The sequence below is a fragment of the Pseudophryne corroboree genome, chromosome 5 (genome assembly GCF_028390025.1).
Source record: "Pseudophryne corroboree isolate aPseCor3 chromosome 5, aPseCor3.hap2, whole genome shotgun sequence".
Taxonomy (NCBI): Eukaryota; Metazoa; Chordata; class Amphibia; order Anura; family Myobatrachidae; genus Pseudophryne; species Pseudophryne corroboree.
The window spans coordinates 476,634,910-476,656,442 of record NC_086448.1 but is presented as its reverse complement, the minus strand read 5'-3'; the positions used below and the strand labels follow the sequence as shown (position 1 = coordinate 476,656,442).

Here is a 21,533-nt window from a genome sequence, read left to right as displayed (position 1 = left end):
AAAAACACCCGAATCCAAAACACACCCGAATCCGACAAAAAAAATTCGGTGAGGTTTTGCCAAAACGCGTTCGAACCCAAAACACGGCCGCGGAACCGAACCCAAAACCAAAACACAAAACCCGAAAAATTTCAGGCGCTCATCTCTACTAAATACTCCACCTACATGTCCCTTGGGGTCTCTCTTGATTAACTTGTTCAGACCCATTGTCCTATTAATATGACTGTCAGGGTTCATGTGGAATTTCTCCTGTATGGACATACTCATAGGAACCTATGTTCAAGGTGCAACAGCAGGTTTATTTTATACAGGGTAAAGCAGTACTCAGGAGGCAAACAACAACAGGGATCACAGTCCAGTCACAATTGTGGTATAAGAATCAATGTCAAATTAAACTGGCATTCGAAGGTTATAGGCAGCAAAGTAAACAGGTGGCAAATACAGGAAATTATATAAAATAATGGTAGTGATATAGATCCGAATGGAAAGTTAATTGCTGGATGCTGTAAGTGATAGATGGTAGCTAGGTGAAGTCCAGATAACCCAAAATAAACTTGTATGAAAACAAAAGCACAAAGTCCCAAATAAATAGACTGTATGCATCAGAGCCGGCCCTAACTAATAGGATGCCCTAGGCAAGATTTTGGCTTGTGCCCCCTAGCACCACCGCTAGTTCCACCTCTGACACTGCACCCCTTTTCCAGATCCATCACCCCTCACCCATAGCAGTCCTCTTTTTGGTGTTCCTACCCGCTATATTTTAAATTAAACTGTGCGCACATTTACAATTGCACAAATAACCCCCCCCCACACACACACACAGCACTCACACAGCCACTAACACTGTGATCTCTGCCTCTGCTTGGATAAACATATGTCCTCATACATCTTTCCTCAATACGCCATGCAGCAGGAGATGCCTGTCATGAGTCAGCTGGCAGCTCTGCTAACATTGGGCACCTTTTTTGATGAAAATGTGTCTTATTTGCATTGCTATGTGACTAGGATGCACAAGAATCTTCTGCTGATAAAAATGATATGCGGCATGCCTATATTTTGTGTGCGACATAGGCTGTATCTGCATACGAAATGCTATGTTACAGTGATTTCCGGGACTACACTGTAACATAGCATTTCGGATGCAGATACAGCCGCAGTCACACACAGAATATAGGCATGCAACATATAATTTTAATCAGCAGAAGCTGCTTGCACCCCATGTCATACCAAATGCCCTAGGCATTTGCCTAGTTTGCCTATGCCTAGGGCCGGCTCTGTATGCATTTGTTAGCAGGATGCTGAAAGTGATTGCAAATGGTAATGTAAAGTCCCTGTAAACAGATATAGTTTTGCGAGGAAGTAATGAACAAAAGTCCAAAGTCCCAAATAGCAATTGTAATACACACTGGAGGTGCACTGGAGTGTTCCAGATAACTCACTTGAGGATCACGAAGAAAGCACATTGCAGAAAGCCAGAACCTAGAACCAGCAGGGGAGCAGAGTATACGTGCTAGAAGCATGAACCAGGATGCATACACTGAGGTATACTTGACATAGGGACTAATTCAGAGTTGATTGCAGCAGCAAATTTGTTAGCAGTTGGGCAAAACCATGGGGGTCATTCAGACAGTGATCGGGTCTGAACTGCGCATGCACCAGCGCCGCAGAGCACCTGGGCATACCAGACAGCTGACAGCTGTCTTAGACTAGCCATCGCCTCTGCCTGATTGACAGTCATTGGCGGTCGCTGGGTGGGAGGGGGTGGGTCGGCGGCATTTGGCCACTTTAGGGGGCACGGTCAGGGCAACGCAGGTAACCCAAGTAGCGATGAGTACAGTATCTCCCTGCCAGCGCGCAGGAGCTGCGCTGGTAGGGAGCTACTCCTGGAGTACAAAAGCATTGCCGCTGTGCGATGCTTTTGTACTTCTGCGGGGGGAAGGGGGGTAGGGCCTGACATGCGGGACAGACTAGCCCAGTGCTGGGAGTCCCCCCGCATGTCAGGAAAGCTGATCGTAGATGTGCACTGCAGGGGGGCAGATATAACTTGTGCAGAGAGAGTAATAGGCCCTACACACTGGCCGATTTTTTGAAAGATATGAACGATCTCGTTCATAAATGAACGAGAACTCGTTCATATCTTTCAGTGTGGAGACTCCAGCGATGAACGATGCGCGGCCCCGCGCTCGTTCATCGCTGGTCTCCCGTCGGCTGTGCATGCAGGCCAATATGGACGATCTCGTCCATATTTGCCTGCACTTCAATGCAGCCGCGTGACGGGGGGAGTGAAGAAACTTCACTCCCCCCGTCACTGCCCCCCCGCCGCCGGGTCGCTCGTCGGCCGTACCTGCCGTCGGGCAGCTCGGCGGCGGGTCAGCCAGTGAGTAGGGCCCTTTAGATTTGGGTGGGGTGTGTTCAAACTGAAATCTAAATTGCAGTGTAAAAATAAAGCAGCCAGTATTTACCCTGCACAGAAACAAAATGACCCACCCAAATCTAACTCTGCAAATTTTATATTTGCCACACCTGCAGTGCACATGGTTTTGCCCAACTGCTAACAAATTTGCTGCTGCGATCAACTCTGAATTACCCCCATAATGAACTGACAACAGGGAGCTTGTGTGGCTTATCTATATAGGGAGTTCAGGTGCTGCTCACAGCTGTGGTAACAGCTAATTACCAAGCTACAGATACACAGAGCAGAGTGCTGAGCGCAATAGCAGAGAACGACACCCCAGGCATGGAAGAGAAACTGCATGGATCATGACAATGACATACATTTCCCCTTTAGAATATAAGCTCTCACGAGCAGGGCCCTCAACCCTCATGTGCTTATTATTCTCTTACTTAAACCATCTTCGACAACACCAAATCCTGTTGTTTTCTGCCACCCTGATACTTATGTCAGTGTCATCTTCTGCTGTAGCTATGTTTATAAACCCTGTACTTGTCCAATATTGTCTTCAACTGTAAGTCACTATTTTCCAGTTTTATTTAGTTTATGTGCTCTGTAATTGGTTGCTGCAGATCCCTTGTGGCACCATATAAATAAAGAATGACAATAATAAAAGTTTGTGCACAACAAAATACTATTCATACATATTTGTATACATATAGACTAGGGATGAGCGTTTTCAGATCCCTGAGAACCGAAGCCATCCGAACTTGGGGATCCGAGCCTGGATCCGAGTGAGGCTTGGCTTTGAGTGCTTAACTCGGATCCAAAAACGAGTAAAAACATCATCATCCTGCTGTCGGATCTTGCGTGTTTTGTATTCTATATATAGTCCTTATGATTGGCACCATCTTCACTCTGGACTTGGAGAGTTCACAGTTAGGACGTGTTCCTTCTGTGCTGTGTGTTGTTAGGGAAGGAGTAAGCAGGGAGAGAGCAAAGTGGGGCAGGAGAGAGCAAAGGGGGGCAGGAGAAAGCAGAGGGGTTGTTGTGTTAGGGCTCTGCATAGTAGCATACTGTGGCTATTATGTATAGGGCCAGGTGTTCACTGTCTGTAAGGGACTGTGTACTGCTGTGTGTGATCCAAAGCAAAAAATATATTTCTATTGGTGCGTCACTCTGACTACTAGTATTGCGACTGCAGTACACTACTGCTATATATCCTGTGTGTGTGATCCAGAGCAAAAAAATATATTTCTATTGGTGTATCACTCTGACTACTAGTACTGTGGCTGCAGTACACTACTGCTATAAATCTGTGTATGATCCAAAGCAAAAAATATATTTCTTTTGGTGCGTCACTCAGTGATGACTACCAGTACTGCCATACACTACTGCTGCTATATATCTGTGTGTGATCCAAAGCAAAAATTATATTTCTATTAGTGAGTCACTCAGTGATGACTACCAGTACTGCCATACACTACTGCTGCTATATATCTGTGTGTGAACCAAAGTAAAAAAAAAAATCTTTGGGTGTGTCACTCTGACTACTATTAAAGCGGCTGCCGTACACTATTGCTATATATCCTATGTGTGTGATTCAGAGAAAAAAATATATTTCTATTGGTGCATCACTCAGTGACGACTACCAGTACTGCCGTACAATACTGCTATATATCTGTGTGTGATCCAAAGCAAAAAATTTATTTCTATTATGTATTTGAAAGGGGTGCTCTGTCTGCTGTATCTGGAAGGGGTGATCTGTCAATCCATCCAGGGGCTCCACCCCAGTGTAAAATTAAAATAATAAAAGCTAAAAACAAAATGCCTAAAATTCTAATTATAGATTTATAAAAATAAATCTACTTTTTTTGTTTGTGCTGCACCCTAGTGTACTATACAATTTTTATTTTATTTTTAGAAGTACTTTGACACTGCTGGTCAGACAGCAGTATAATTTTTCCTACTCATAAATGCATTGTGCGAGGCTGTCGATGTAGTCAAGCGCAGTGTGTAATTGTTATATATATTTCAGATTCATTTGTGCGACACTGTAATCGCCGGTGTGTAATATAAAAAATACTTCTACATATTTTTGACTCATTTGTGTGACACTGTAATCGTAGTCTATGATATAAAAAATAATATATATATTTTGATTTAAATTAATATTTTGTGCTGTGTCATCCCAGTATACATCCAGGGACTGCAGAAGCTCCATCCATCCAGCACTAGGGGTGTTCTGTCAGTCCACCCAAAATAAACGACACATTTTTTTATACTTTGTGCTGTATTCTCCCAGAATACATCCAGGCGTGCTCCGTCCATTTCAGGGTCTGGTGTCTGTAGCTCATATTCTTATTATAACTTATTGTCCTATTTTCATAACTATTCTTATCACCACATTGTAATTAATTCAAATTAATATTATTAATAATTATTATTATAAATTAGATAAATTTAAATTCAATGAATATATATGGACTGACACCCCCACTCATCAGGAGGGCCACTGCTTGATCTTGTATTCACCAGACTATGCTCTGTGTCTGAACTCACTAACACTCCTTTCCCTGTCTCAGATCACAACTTTATCATCCGCATAATCTCCTCCATTACTTCAAACGCAATGTCCCTGAAATCTACCAAGCCTCCTCTAACCCACAGAAATATTCACGGTATTAATCTTCAACAAATATCTACCTCTCTGCAACCACTGCTCTCACCAAATTCTACATTCAACTCTCCTGAGACTGCTGTGTCACACCTTAACGAGAAACCTAGAAACATCACTTGATGAAGTGGCTCCGGCTACCCATTACACTTCACGTAGACTTAGAGGTCAACCGTGGCACTCTAAATACACAAGACACCTACGAAAACTCTCACGTAAAGTAGAACGCCAGTGGCGTAAATCTCATAGTTAAACTGACTTTCTCACATACAGTATAAGACCGTGTACCACTCTTATCGAAATGCTCTGGACACTGCCAAGCAAACATACTATATTTCCAATCTCTCATCTCTGCTCAAGCCTTTGACCCCAAGTGACTTTTTAATACATTTAAATCACTTCTTATCCCTACTCACCCAACCCACTAGCCACTATCAGTGTGCAAGATCTTGCATCCTATTTAAGGGACAAGATTGATAAGATTCAAAATGAAATGTTATGCTTTTCTACAGCAAGTGACCTGCTCAATTCCCTTCCTGAACCCTCTAACACCTTCTCTTCATTTGATCCCACAAATGAAGATGAAGTATGTGCACTCTTCTTATCTGCCTACTCTACTACCTCTACTCTTGATTCTATCCCTCACAAATTAGTAAAGCTCTCATCTGCTGTGCTCATCCCAACCTTAACTAAAATCTGTAATCTCTCTCTGTCTACCGGTATATTTCCTTCTCTGTACAAGCATGCAGTGACTACTCCCTTTCTGAAAAAAAAAATTCTGACCCTAACTCTCTCAAACTACTGTCCTATCTCTCAGCTCCCATGCCCCTCCAAGATACTTGAGAGACTTGCCTGCACTCACCTAACACACTTTCTTAACTCACACAGCTTACTGGACCCACTTCAGTCAGAATTTCATGCACACCACTCCAGAGAGACAGCACTGACTAAGGTAGTGAATGATATGGCCACTGTTAAATTTAAAGGCCATTACTCACTACTTATTCTCCTTGATCTCTCTGCTGCTTTTGACACTGTTGACAACTCTCTGCTCATACAAACACTACAATCCCTAGGTCTTCAGGACACAGCCCTTTCTTGGTTCTCATCCTGCCTATCTAATTGCTCTTTCAGTGTCTGTTTCTCTGATTCCACCTCCTTTTTGCTGCCTCTCTCAGTTGGAGTACCGAATGCTCAGTGTTAGGTCTTCTGCTTTTCTCTATCTATACCAAATCTCTTGGCAAAATAATCAGTGCTTTTGGATTTCAGTATCATCTGTATGCAGATGATACTCAAAACTACCTATCATCCCCAGATTTTTCACCATCTGTATTGGGCCGTGTCACTGAATGACTTTCTGCCATTTCATCTTAGATGACATCTCGCCACCTCAAACTTAATATTTCCAAAACATAATTAATTATATTTCCACCGTAGTAGTATTTATTAATTTATTTATTACCAGTTATATATATTGAGCACAAATATTCTGCAGCACTTTACAGAGAATATTTGGCCAATCACATCAGTACCTGCCCCAGTGGAGCTTACAATCTATATTCTCACACACACATTCACTCTAGGGTTAATTTTGATTGGATCCAATTAACCTACCAGTAAATGTTTGGATTGTGGGAGTAAACCAGAGTACACGGAGGAAACCAATGCAAGTATGGGGAGAAGTACAAACGCCACACAGTTAGTGCCATGGTGGGAATCAAACCCATGACCTCAGTGCTGTGAGGCAGTAATGCTAACCATTACACCATCCGTAGTTACCAACTTGAAATCTCTTACTGTTGATAACTCAGCAATCATCCCTATCCCACAAGCTCGCTGCCTAGGTGTCATTCTTGACTCTGAACTGCCCTTTGTTCCCCACATTCAATCTGTCTCTAAATCATGTTACATACATCTAAGAAACATATCCAAAACACAACCATATCTTACACAAGACATAGCAAAAACTCTGAACCATGCTCTCATTATCCCCCACATTGATTATTGTAATAGTCTCCTGACTGGTCTTCCCAAACATAGGCTCTCACCACTACAATCCATTTTAAATGCAGATGTTCATCATCTGCAGATCTGCTCTGTCAGTCCCTCCATTGGTTACCGGTATTCTACTGTATTAAATATAAAAAACCTTTAATTACATACAAGGCTAATAACCAAACTGCTCCAACATACATCTCTTCACTCAGCTCAAGATATCTTCCTAACTGACCTCTTCACTCTGCACAAGATCTGCATGTCTCATATACACGTATTACTTGTTCCAACTCAAAGTTACAGGACTTTTTGTGGGCTTCACCCACTCTGTGGAATGCCCTCCCATGCACAATAAGACTCACCTCTAGTCTCCAAACCTTTAAACATTCCCTGAAGACTCACCTCTTCAGACAAGCCTATCAAATTCCAGACCCACTCGCATAACCTTCAATGCTTCCCTATCTAATTACATCCTCTCTGTACAGTACACATAACTTCACATATTTTGTCTTTCTTTACTCTCACACCATTCTGACCCTTTGCCAACATTGCTGGGTGATCATATCATGCAATCCATTAAGAACCTAGCAATCTGGTGGACCATTATGCAATAGGTAGAATATATCCTTGTGTATCAATGCCTATTTCCCTATAGATTGTAATCTTGCGAGCAGGGCCTTTCTACCTCTATGCCTGCCTGTTTTTACCCAGTTTTGTTCTATTACTGTTGTTCTAATTGTAAAGCGCAATGGAATATGCAGTGCTATATAAGAAACTGTTAATAAATAAATAATAAATAAATAAATAAATAAACTCTCCATACTCATATCAAAGATATCTTTGAGGAAATAAAGATTTTGATTCTAAATAAATTAAATTAAATAAATTAAAATAAATTTAAATAATTTAAATAAATTAAATCTAAAATATTGTCTTCTTTGACTTAATCATCTTTTCATTTAATGAAATCTTAAGCCTTGCCTAATGCGTATTTTTTAAATACATTATTTTTTTATATTATGTCCTCCCAGTATATACATCCAAAGGCTGCTGCTGTTCCATCCAGCTAACTCGGTGCAACTTTTTGGTCTATACTGGATAAAAACAATATTGTGAGCAGTAAGGTGTTCAGAATAGTCTGGAAATCAGAGAAAATTAATGTTAAGCTCAATAATACTGTAGGAACAAAAACACCCCCAAATTCTGTTATTTTAGCTATTTTGATGATCTTACCAAAAAAATCCAGAACCAAAACCAAAACCCGTAAGGGTGGTTTTGGCAAAACCAATCCAGATACAAAACACAAAGGAGATCCAGATCCAAAACCAAAACACGAAACCCAAAATATGGCCCGGTACACACTCCTAATATAGGGAATAATTCAGACTGGATCACTGCTGCCGCAGCGATTGCAGTCTGAGTTCCTTTGTGGAGTGCCCCAGGAGCCTAGCGAGGTGCTAAAAGCATCTCAGGGCTGTGATCGCCTCTGCCTGATTGACAGGCAGAGGCGGTCGCGGGGCGGGAGGTTGCGTTCCAATGGCATTAGAATGCCGTTGGTGGGTAGCGGTCTGGACAATGCAGGCATGTCTGTACCATTGTGGGGGCGGACCACAGCGGATGCATGCAACCCGTGGCATGGCAGGTAGCTACCTGCCAGCACGCAGGAGTTGTGCTGGCAGGGAGCTACTGGCCGGGTGCGAAAGCATTGCCGCTGTGCAATGCTTTTGCACCCTTGCGGGGGGGGGGGGGTAGGGCCTGACATGCGGGGTTGTCTAGCCCTATGCTGGGCGTTTCCCCTGCAGGTCAGAGAAACTGATAATAGATGTGCTAAATTTAGCACTACTACGATCAGATCTGAATTAGGCCCATATACACAAACGGGGTCATTCCGAGTTGATCATCTTCCCTGACATGCGGGGGGACGCCCAGCACAGGGCTAGTCCGCCCTGCATGTCAGTGTCGCCCCTTCCCCCCCTCACATATACAAAAGCATCGCACAGTGGCAATGCTTCTGTATTTCTGGAGTAACTTCTGGCCAGCACAGCTCCTGTGGCTGGCCACGAGTTGTTCTTCACTACCGCTGGCCTCAGTGGCTGCGTGAGACGTCACGCAGATGCCGCGGCCCACCCCCCAATGGTCCGCCCATGCCTGCGTTGGCCAGACCGCACCCCCTAAATGGCGGCTTCACACCGCCGTCCAGCCTCCTCCTGCCCAGCGACCGCTTCTGTCTCAGAGGCGATAGCTAGGCAATGACGGCACATGCGCAGTTCTGACCCGATCGCTGCGCTGTGACAAACTGCAGCTAGCGATTGGGTCGAAATGACCCCCAATGTTCTATACAAAGGAGACTTAAGAATTTTTGTACCTGCTGCCTGGTTTGTAAATATATTGGCATATTCATGTTTAAAATGGAAGAGTAAGTTTGTGGAGTGTAGAGAGTAAGTTTATAAATAAATATTGTGAATATATACAATTTTATATTAGGGGTTTTAATAGGTTAATGAAAACATTCTTTCTATGGGGTTGTGTAGTTTATTATACTGCTAAACTATCTGCCACTGCTGTGCTACAATGTTTCATAGATGTGTTATAGCCTTTTAAAGTAATGTGTATGTGCCACTGCTATTTTGCTTAGTTTAACCAGCCATCCTTTAGCTAATATTTGTGAACAATATTGTGAGCTGTTAGGTGGTGAAAATTGACTGGAAATACTGCAAATTAATGTTATTGATGTTAATAATATGGTAGAAACAAAATTAGGTCCAAATTACTTGATTTTAGATATTTTAATCACCTACAGTAAAAAAAGCAAACACATTTACCAACACACACAACAAAAAATCACACACATTGGCCCCCACAAGAAAAAAAAACAGCACACATGAATTGCCCCAGCTTCGTCCACAGAAGACTGATCTAACCTATCAATAGCAGAAGAGAGAGAGGAGTTATTTGTCCCTCCATTACCATTAGACATGTGTGGCACCTGCAATAACTGCGGCCTCAGTGTCTGTGGTCTGGCGTTTTGGACAGTGAAATAATCTGTGGTGCAGGTCTGGAAGGTGACAGGGTAAGAAAGTCTGCAAGGCAAAGGCATGGCTGACAGGGTAAAAGAAACTACAGGGCAGATGTCATGGGATCTGGGATACACTAAGGGGCAGATGTGGTGGGTGACAGGGTAGAGACTGTGGGGCAGATGTGAAGGTTGATAAGGGAGAATCTGTAGGTCAGGTCTGGTCACAGCACCCCAGACCCTTTAATGATCACCTCTCACAGCACCCCCCGGCCTCTTTAATGATCACCTCTCACTTTCTACAGCCACTTTTAATGATCACCTTTCATAGCCCCACCACCCCCAACCCCATTTACTGATACTGTACCTCTCACAGCACCACTCCCCCAGCCCTTTTAATGATCACCTCTCAAAGCACCATCACCTCTCAGCCCCTTTAATGATCACCTTTCAAAGCACCACCCCCCAGCCTCCTTATTGATCACCTTTCAGAGCAACATCACTACCCCCTTCAGTGCAATCCCCCTCACATTCAAAAATCACCTCACACACACTGACCTGCCCTTTTCAATAATCCCCTCACAGCACTCTTTCCCAGACAGCAAATGTACTTTCTTTACTTAGATAATCTATGGGCGGCGACTGTCTCACCTGCAGTGGCATGGCCGTGTATCAGCATGTCCTGATGGGGCCTATTGTATGCATACAGGCTCAAGGGAGCAGAGCTAGCTGACTGCTTCCTCTGGTTGCATAAGTCAGCACATCCTCCCTCATGCATGCCTCCCATCCACAATTAGCGAACCATATATACAACCAGGCTGTGAGGGCAGCACTGTAATTTTACCAAACCACGGGGGAGGGGGCAGTGAGGTCCGCCTCTGCTGAAGGTGATTTTGGCAAAACATAATCCAAGGTTCGATTCTCAGAGAACCCCCCTCCCCCACAAACGTCACACTCCAAGCCCGGATCCGATTCCAGCTTGGGACTTCCCGCCAGACTCGGAAACCAGAACGAGGCAAAATGTCATCTTCCTGCTGTCACAATCTTGTGGGTTTTGGATTCCATATAAACAGCCATGCATTGCCGCCATTTTCACTCCGGACTTGGAGAGTGAGGGAGACAGACCTCTGTCTCTCTGTGTATGGTGGCATTGGGTGGGGTCAGTGTGTGCTCTGCAGGGGTGCTGTTCCTGTCACTGTTGTGTCCCTGTGCTGTTAGGGGTGCTGTCCTGGCTATCACTGATGTTTCATGTGCTATTAGGTGTGTTGCAGCTGTACATGGGTGTTGATGTCCTGGCTGTCACTGTGTTGTACAGAGTGCAGGGGCACTGTCCTCCTGTATGCTGTAAAAATTCAAGATGCTGTTGTTAAAATAAAATTACACTGGCCCTGTATGCTGTAACAATACAGGGGTGCTCTTGTTAAAATAAAAGTACACTGGCCCTGTATGCTGTAACAATAAAAGGGTGCTCTTGTTAAAATAAAATTACACTGGCCCTGTATGCTGTAACAATACAGGGGTGCTCTTGTTAAAATAAAAGTACACTGGCCCTGTATGCTGTAAAAATTCAGGGGTGCTTTTGTTAAAATAAAAGTGCACTGGTCCTGTATGCTGTAAAAATACAGGGGTGCTCTTGTTAAAATAAAAGTACACTGGTCCTGCATACTGTAAAAATACAGGGGTGCTCTTGTTAAAATACAGTACACTGGCCCTGTATGCTGTAATAATACAGTGGTGCTCTTGTTAAAATAAAAGTACACTGGTCCTGTATGCTTCTTTTTTCTTTTTTTATTACAAGACGATTTTCAACATGTACTTCTCAAAATTCATTATCTTCTTTTGTTACATCTATTCACAAATTCAACATTGCATAATTACAATTTATCACTATGTCACTGTTTATGATATGACATAATATAGTAGCACCACATATTTTCTACTTCTTATCCTTAAATCATCATCTGTCCTGACTTTATTAGCTCTTCTTGATACCAATTTGTCCGTGTTATCTTTGCTCTTATCACATCTTTCATTTGTGGATTTAGATTATAGATATATACCCGCCATATAGAAAAACAAATGTTTCACTCTTTTATTTGTAACATCTCTTTCCATTCCATTTTAAATAAGTGCTCAATCATAGTTTGTAACATTTTAATATCTATGGCGTCTTCTGCTACCCACTGTGCCAATATTGTTTTCTTGGCTGCTTATAATATTTTGGTTATCCACTACTTTTCTCCCATTGTCACATTCTCTCTAGTCTGATTAAATGTATAAATCCATATTGCCCTTTCAGGCGTTATATCTAGTGTTTTTCTTAATGTTGTATTCAAATAACCAAAGACCTTTTCCCAAAATTATTTCACTTCCCTATACTCCCACAAACAATGTATTAAATCTGCTCCTATTTTTTTACATTTAATGCAGTTGGAATTTGTAACCAATTCCATATTGTGTCTAATTTTTGGCGTTATATATGCATAGTGTAGTATCTTGAGATGCATCTCTGTATATGACGCTGATATGAGTTGTTTATTCATATTATTTGTTTGTTTGACCATTGTATCTATTTCCATATTTGGGAATGCCTCTCTACATTTCATCATCCCTGTTTTTTCATTTTCTAGGTTCAATATGCTACGAATCTGTCCATATAACCATGATGTAGAGGCTATCACCGCCGGGCAGTGGAGTAGCACGTCATCTAATCCCTTTCCATTATTAACTTCCCATATTGTACATGCACAAGAAGGGAAGTATGACTCTTGTTTGGGCGCACTCTTAATATGATATCTAAGTGTTGATAGATAGGTGATAAGCCTAACAATCCAGAAAGTAGTCTTTATTCCTGCTCTTTAGGATACATAGAGACTCAGCATGACCTATAGGACATATGTCTGAAAAAATGAAATGTTCAGATCTTAGTTATGCCTGGATAACCGCATATTGGAAGGTAGCTACATCTTAAGCTGCTTCCGTCTGCCAAAGATCTGTACAAACTGTGTTTGTATTGATGCACCCTTCGTTGGGTTGAGTGAGTGGGTGGGAAAGCCCACACACTATAGGAAATTCTGATAATCGACCACTGTCATGGGTAGATCGTGGCGAATGAGGATTCAAAGGTAATGAAGTAGAGTATAAGTGGTGATGCTGCTGTTGGTGTTCTTCTAACAGGGAAGGAAAACCTCCTACTCCACTGGGTATTCCCTAGAGGTCGCCCTTCTAGGTACTGACCCAGCCCACCTTCGTTTAGCTTCCAAGATCGGACGAGATTGGGCGTGATCGCAGGGGTATGGTCGTAGAAAGGTTTGACCCTGTGCCACCAATGAGAGTGCACCGAAAACGGAGGGATGGAGTCCTCTTCAGAAAAGAATTGAGGATAGGACTGGGTGGTAGCTGCGGTTAGATGGAGGTTGCAGCAATTGGATAGGTGTGAATCTGCTGTCCACGTTAGACTGAGGAGACGTGTCCCCCTGGGGGGCACGCTCCCCAGCATCACCACTTATACTCTACTTCATTACCTTTGAATCCTCATTCGCCACGATCTACCCATGACAGTGGTCGATTATCAGAATTTCCTATAGTGTGTGGGCTTTCCCACCCACTCACTCAACCCAGCGAAGGGTGCATCAATACAAACACAGTTTGTACAGATCTTTGGCAGACGGAAGCAGCTTAAGATGTAGCTACCTTCCAATATGCGGTTATCCAGGCATAACTAAGATCTGAACATTTCATTTTTTCAGACATATGTCCTATAGGTCATGCTGAGTCTCTATGTATCCTAAAGAGCAGGAATAAAGACTACTTTCTGGATTGTTAGGCTTATCACCTATCTATCAACACTTAGATATCATATTAAGAGTGTGCCCAAACAAGAGTCATACTTCCCTTCCTGTGCATGTACAATTGTTTCTTTTTTGACTCTGGGCGCACCGCCATACGGACAGATAGGAATTTCCACAAACATTGTCCATTTCTGGCCACTATTTGATTATTAATGTACTTTGAATCTAAGGTCGGTGCAGGATCAAAAACCCCTTCTCTTTTCGTACTAACTTCCCATATTCTCAGTGCCATTTCATTTATATAACTCTTTATTTGTAAATGAGTGAATTGTGATATTTCAATTAAAGGATATTTTTCTCTAATAACCTCAAGTGTGTATATTCTTCCACATCCCTTAACTAATATTTGATATATATATTTTAATCCCAGTTTACTCCATTTTGTGAATGTCATGTTAATACCTCCTTGTGTAAAACCTGGGTTGTATCTAGTGATGAGCTGGTTCAGATCCTCACGATCCGTACCCGCCCGAACTTCACCTTTTTTTTCACGGGTCCGAGCAACTCGGATCCTCCCGCCTTGCTCGGTTAACCCGAGCGCGCCCAGAAGTCATAATCCCGCGGTCGGATTCTCGCGAGATTCGTATTCTATATAAGGAGCCGCGCGTCGCCGCCATTTTTCACTCGTGCATTGGAGATGATCGTGAGAGGAAGTGGCTGGCGTCCTCTCAGTTTCTATGTTCAGTGGGCTGAAAATTGTGCTGCAAATATCTGTGCTCAGTGTGCGGCAAATATCTGTGCTCAGTGTGCTGCAAGTGCAAATATCTACGTTCTCTGCCTGAAAAACGCTCCATATCTAACTGTGCTCAGTGTGCTGCAAATATCTGTGCTCAGTGTGCTGCAAGTGCAAATATCTATGTTCTCTGCCTGAAAAACGCTCCATATCTGACTGTGCTCAGTGTGCTGCAAATATCTGTGCTCAGTGTGCTAATTGCTTTATTGTGGGGACCGGGGACCAGCAGTATTATATAGTAGGAGGACAGTGCAGAGTTTTGCTGACCATTGACCAGTGACAAAAAGTATTATACGTTCTCTGCCTGAAAAACGCTCCATATCTGTGCTGCATTGTAGTATATAGCAGGAGGACAGTGCAGAATTTTGCTGACCACCAGTATAACTATATATATAGCAGTAAGGTACAGTAGTCTACTGCTCTACCTACCTCTGTGTCGTCAAGTATACTATCCATCCATACCTGTGGTGCATTTCAGTTTTGCACAGTTTGCTGACCACCAGTTTATAATATATAGCAGTACGGTACAGTAGGCCACTGCTCTACCTACCTCTGTGTCGTCAAGTATACTATCCATCCATACCTGTGGTGCATTTCAGTTTTGCACAGTTTGCTGACCACCAGTATATACTATATAGCAGTACGGTACAGTAGGCCACTGCTCTGCCTACCTCTGTGTCGTCAAGTATACTATCCATCCATACCTATGGTGCATTTCAGTTTTGCACAGTTTGCTGACCACCAGTATATACTATATAGCAGTACGGTACAGTAGGCCACTGCTCTACCTACCTCTGTGTCGTCAAGTATACTATCCATCCATACCTGTGGTGCATTTCAGTTGTGCGCAGTATATATAGTAGTAGGCCATTGCTATTGATATATTACTGGCATATAATTCCACACTTTAAAAAATGGAGAACAAAAATGTGGAGGGTAAAATAGGGAAAGATCAAGATCCACTTCCATCTCGTGCTGAAGCTGCTGCCACTAGTCATGGCCGAGATGATGAAATGCCATCAACGTCGTCTGCCAAGACCGATGCCCAATGTCATAGTAGAGAGCATGTAAAATCCAAAAAAATAAAGCTCAGTAAAATGACCCAAAAATCTAAATCAAAATCGTCTAAGGAGAAGCGTAAACTTGCCAATGTGCCATTTACGACACGGAGTGGCAAGGAACGGCTGAGGGCCTGGCCTACGTTCAAGGCTAGTGGTTCAGCTTCACATGAGGATGGAAGCAAGCATCCTCCTGCTAGAAAACTTAAAAGAGTTAAGATGGCAAAAGCACAGCAAAGAACTGTGCGTTCTTCTAAATCGCAAATCCCCAAGGAGAGTCCAATTGTGTCGGTTGCGATGCCTACACCTCTTTTTTCTTTCATTTTTCTTTGCATCATGTGCTTTTTGGGGACTATTTTTGGAAGTACCATCCTGTCTGACACTGCAGTGCCACTCCTAGATGGGCCAGGTGTTTGTGTCGGCCACTTGGGTCGCTTAGCTTAGTCACACAGCTACCTCATTGCGCCTCTTTTTTTCTTTGCATCATGTGCTGTTTGGGGACTATTTTTTTGAAGTGCCATCCTGTCTGACACTGCAGTGCCACTCCTAGATGGGCCAGGTGTTTGAGTCGGCCACTTGGGTTGCTTAGCTTAGCCATCCAGCGACCTTGGTGCACCTCTTTTTTTCTTTGCATCATGTGCTGTTTGGGGACTATTTTTTAAAACTGCCATCCTGTCTGACACTGCAGTGCCACTTCTAGATGGGCCAGGTGTTTGTTTCGGCCACTTGGGTCGCTTAGCTTAGCCATCCAGTAACCTTGGTGCACCTCTTTTTTTTTTGCATCATGTGCTGTTTGGAGACTATTTTTTAAATCTTCCATCCTGTCTGACACTGCAGTGCCACTCCTAGATGGGTCAGGTGTTTGTGTCGGCCACTTGGGTCGCTTAGCTTAGTCACACAGCTACCTCATTGCGCCTCTTTTTTTCTTTGCTTCATGTGCTGTTTGGGGACTATTTTTTAAATCTGCCATCCTGTCTGACACTGCAGTGCCACTCCTAGATGGGCCAGGTGTTTGTGTCGGCCACTTGGGTCGCTAAGCTTAGCCACCCAGAGACCTTGGTGCACCTCTTTTTTTCTTTGCATCATGTGCTGTTTGGGGACTATATTTTAAATTTTCCATCCTGTCTGACACTGCAGTACCACTCCTAGATGGGCCAGGTGTTTGTGTTGGCCACTTGGGTCGCTTAGCTTAGCCATCCAGCGACCTTGGTGCACCTCTTTTTTTCTTTGCATCGTGTGCTGTTTGGGGACTATTTTTTAAATCTGCCATCCTGTCTGACACTGCAGTGCCACTCCTAGATAGGCCAGGTGTTTGTGTCGGTCACTTGGGTCACTTAGCTTAGTCACACAGCTACCTCATTGCGCCTCTTTTTTTCTTTGCATCTTGTGCTGTTTGGGGACTATTTTTTTGAAGTGCCATCCTGTCTGACACTGCAGTGCCACTCCTAGATGGGCCAGGTGTTTGTGTCAGCCACTTGGGTCGCTTAGCTTAGTCATCCAGCGACCTCGGTGCAAATTTTAGGACTAAAAATAATATTGTGAGGTGTGAGGTTTTCAGAATAGACTGAAAATGAGTGGAAATTATGGTTATTGAGGTTAATAATACTATGGGATCAAAATGACCCCCAAATTCTATGATTTAAGCTGTTTTTGAGGGTTTTTTGTAAAAAAAACACCCGAATCCAAAACACACCCGAATCCGACAATACATTTTCAGGGAGGTTTTGCCAAAACGCGTCTGAATCCAAAACACAGCCGCGGAACCGAATCCAAAACCAAAACACAAAATCCGAAAAATTTCCGGTGCACATCACTAATTGTATCCTATTGGTAGAAAGAGTAAGATATTAGGTAATGTCTTGTTTTTTTGTGTTTGCCAGTTTCCACGCTAAACATGTTGTGTATATTAATATATTTTGTGCTTTATGTTTACTTATTAGTGTTGTAGGTGTATGGAGTGCAGTAACTAACGTCATGTTTGTACACAAAGACTGTTCAATTTTATTATCCGCATATTCATTAGTATTTTTTATCCAGTCAACTGCATATCTAAGATTTGCTGCTATAGTGCATGTTTTCAAGCATGGAAGATTGATCCCTCCCGTTTTACTTGTTTGCATTAATTTATATAATGCTATCCTTGGTTTCTTCCCCACTCATATAAATGTACTAAATCCTTTATGCAAAAGTGTTATACAGTATCTAGATCTGTCACGATCAAAGTAATCATTTTAATTACATATAGTGTTCTAGGAAATGTGACAATTTTTATCAGCTGTCAACTACCCAGATATGATAATGGGAGATGTTTCCATCTCTCAAAATCTGACACCGTTTTCGGTATAATGTTTGGAAAATTTGCTGCGTATAACGCAGACGCACACGTAGTGATGTTTAATCCTAAATATTTTATTGTCTCCTCTGCCCATTTGAATGGAAATGTATCTCCCCAATCCTTTCTGACCTCTTTATTTAATGCTTAGGCTTCTGTTTTATTGTAATTTACCAGAAATCCTGATATTATATGAAATTCCCTTAATATTTCCATAAGCCACGGTATTACTTCCTTCTGATTCTTGATATATAATATTAAATTATCTGCATATGCAGATAGTTTTAATGTACTATCGCCCAACTCCACCCCTTGCCATTCTTTGCACTAAAAGCAATTTCTAATAAATGGATCTAATGCCAGATTGACAGTGGGCACCCTTGCGTTGTCCCCCTGTAGAGCTGGAATACTGATGTGATTAGAGATGAGCGGGTTTGGTTCTCCGAGAACCGGACCCCCCAAACTCCACGTGATTTACGCCGGTCCGAGGCAGCATCGGTTCTTCCCGCCTTACTCGGAAAACCCGAATGAGGCAAAACGTCATCACCCCACTGTCGGATTCTCGCGAGATTCGGATTCCATATAAATCGTCGCGCGTCACCGCCATTTTCACTTGTGCATTGTCGAGAGAGCGAGAGGACGTGGCTACGTTCTCTGAGTGGAAAGCTCAATATCATCTCAATATCAGTGCTCAGTATCTGTGCTGCATTGTGGTGACCAGTATACTACAGTACAATAGTCCAGTGCTGCATCTCGCTGCTCAGTGTCAGTTCTAGTATCCTCATCAGTGCTCAGGATCAGTGCTCATTGTCTTGTGCTGCATTGTGGTGACCAGTATACTACAGTACAATAGTCCAGTGCTGCATCTCGTTGCCCAGTGTCAGTTCTAGTATCCTCATCACTGCTCAGTATCACTACTCATTGTCTTGTGCTGCATTGTGGTGAACAGTATACTACAGTACAATAGACCAGTGCTGTTCTCGCTGCCCAGTGTAAGTTCTAGTATCCTCATCACTGCTCAGTTTCACTACTCATTGTCTTGTGCTGCATTGTGGTGACCAGTATACTACAGTACAATAGTCCAGTGCTGTTCTCGCTGCTCATTGTCAGTTCTAGTATCCTCATCAGTGCTCAGTATCACTACTCATTGTCTTGTGCTGCATTGTGGTGACCAGTATACTACAGTACAATAGTCCAGTGCTGTTCTCGCTGCCCAATGTCAGTACTAGTATCATCATCAGTGCTCAGTATCACTGCTCATTTTCTTGTGCTGCATTGTGATGACCAGTATATTATAGTACAATAGTCCAGTGCTGTTCTCGCTGCCCAGTGTCAGTTCTAGTATCCTCATCAGTGATCAGTATCACTGCTCATTGTCTTGTGCTGCATTGTGGTGACCAGTATACTACAGTACATTACTAAAAGTCCAGTGTCTTGTGCTGCATCTTGCTGCTGTAGGGTGCTGTGGTAGTGTCCTGTCACTGTGCATAGGTCATCATCATTCCAGTCACAGTGGTATCTGGTATCTATCTAGTGGTGTCTAATTCCAGACATTACTGCCATCTAATTCCAGATATATTACTGGCATATAATTCCACACTTTAAAAAATGGAGAACAAAAATTTGGAGGGTAAAATAGGGAAAAATCAAGATCCACTTCCATCTAGTGCTGAAGCTGCTGCCACTAGTCATGGCGGAGACGATTCAATGCCATCAACGTCATCTGCCAAGGCTGATGCCCAATGTTATAGTAGAGAGCATGTAAAGTCCAAAAAACAAAAGTTCAGTAAAATGACACAAAAATCTAAATTAAAATCGTCTGAGGAAAAGCGTAAAGTTGCCAATATGCCATTTACGACACGGAGTGGCAAGGAACGGCTGAGGCCCTGGCCTATGTTCATGGCTAGTGGTTCAGCTTCACATGAGGATTGAAGCACTCATCCTCCCGCTAGAAAAATGAAAAGAGTTAAGCTGGCAAAATCACAAATCGCCAAGGAGAGTCTAATTGTGTCGGTTGCGATGCCTGACCTTCCCAACACTGGACGGGAAGAGGTTGCTCCTTCCACCATTTGCAGGCCCCCTGCAAGTGCTGGAAGGAGAACCCACAGTCCAGTTCCTGATAGTCAAATTGAAGATGTCACTGTTGAAGTACACCAGGATGAGGATATGGGTGTTGCTGGCGCTGAGGAGTAAATTGACAAGGAGGATTCTGATGGTGAGGTGGTTTGTTTAAGTCAGGCACCTGGGGAGACACCTGTTGTCCATGGGTTGAATAAGGCCATTGACATGCCTGGTCAAAATACAAAAAAAATCACCTCTTCGGTGTGGAATTATTTTAACAGAAATGCGGACAAGAGGTGTCAAGCCGTGTGTTGCCTTTGTCAAGCTGTAATAAGTAGGAGTAAGGATGTTAACCACCTAGGAACATCCTCCCTTATACGTCACCTGGAGCGCATTCATCAGAAGTCATTGACAAGTTAAAAAACTTTGGGTGACAGCGGAAGCAGTCCACTGACAACTAAATCCCTTCTTCCTCTTGTACCCAAGATCCTGCAAACCACCCCACCAACTCCCTCAATGTCAATTTCCTCCTTACACAGGAACACCAATAGTCCTGCAGGCCATGTCACTGGCAAGTCTGACGAGTTCTCTCCTAACTGGGATTCCTCCGATGGATCCTTGAGTGGAACATCTACTGCTGCTGTTGCTGCTGCTGTTGTTGCTGCTGGGAGTCGATCGTCATCCCAGAGGGGAAGTCGGAAGACCACTTGTACTACTTCCAGTAAGCAATTGACTGTCCAACAGTCCTTTGCGAGGAAGATGAAATATCACAGCAGTCATCCTGTTGCAAAGCGGATAACTCAGGCCTTGACAACTATGTTGGTGTTATACGTGCATCCGGTATCCGCCGTTAGTTCAAAGGGACTTAGAGAATTGCTTGAGGTAGTGTGTTCCGGTACCAAATACCATCTAGGTTCCACTTCTCTAGGCAGGCGATACCGAAAATGTACACAGACGTCAGAAAAAGAGTCACCTGTGTCCTAAAAAATGCAGTTGTACCATGTACATGTGGTGAGCTAAATTGCTCAGGAGGAACTGGCTAGCACCAGAGCCAGATTTGCATGCAATATATGAGCCAAAGGGTACATGTGGGCATTATACATAGGTGCAGCAGTATGCACTCCTGAAAATTTTGTGAGTTTTGATTAGAGTTGTGATGAAAAGATAGATAGGTGAGGCACTGCCTCCCATGCCATAGACTTTTTACTCCACAGTAAAAATGATTAGAATAATGCAAAGAAGATATTTCAAACAGATTCTTTGTATTTTTCATATACTTTATACAGTAAAAACTCTGGCACAAACGTTAGTGTGACAGGAAAGGCTCTGCCTCACCTGCCTCACCTGCTTCACCCCACCGCATGTCACTGAGCTGTACCCACTGTCCACTTAACCACGGACATGTGGACAAGTGGAGCAGG

General features: G+C 43.1%; 1 pseudogene; it reads right to left on the bottom strand.

Annotated features, from left to right (window-relative positions):
- Positions 1-13,265: 13,265 nt before the first annotated feature.
- LOC134929919 (5S ribosomal RNA) lies at positions 13,266-13,384 on the bottom strand (annotated as a pseudogene).
- Between the last annotated feature and the right edge of the window lie 8,149 nt (positions 13,385-21,533).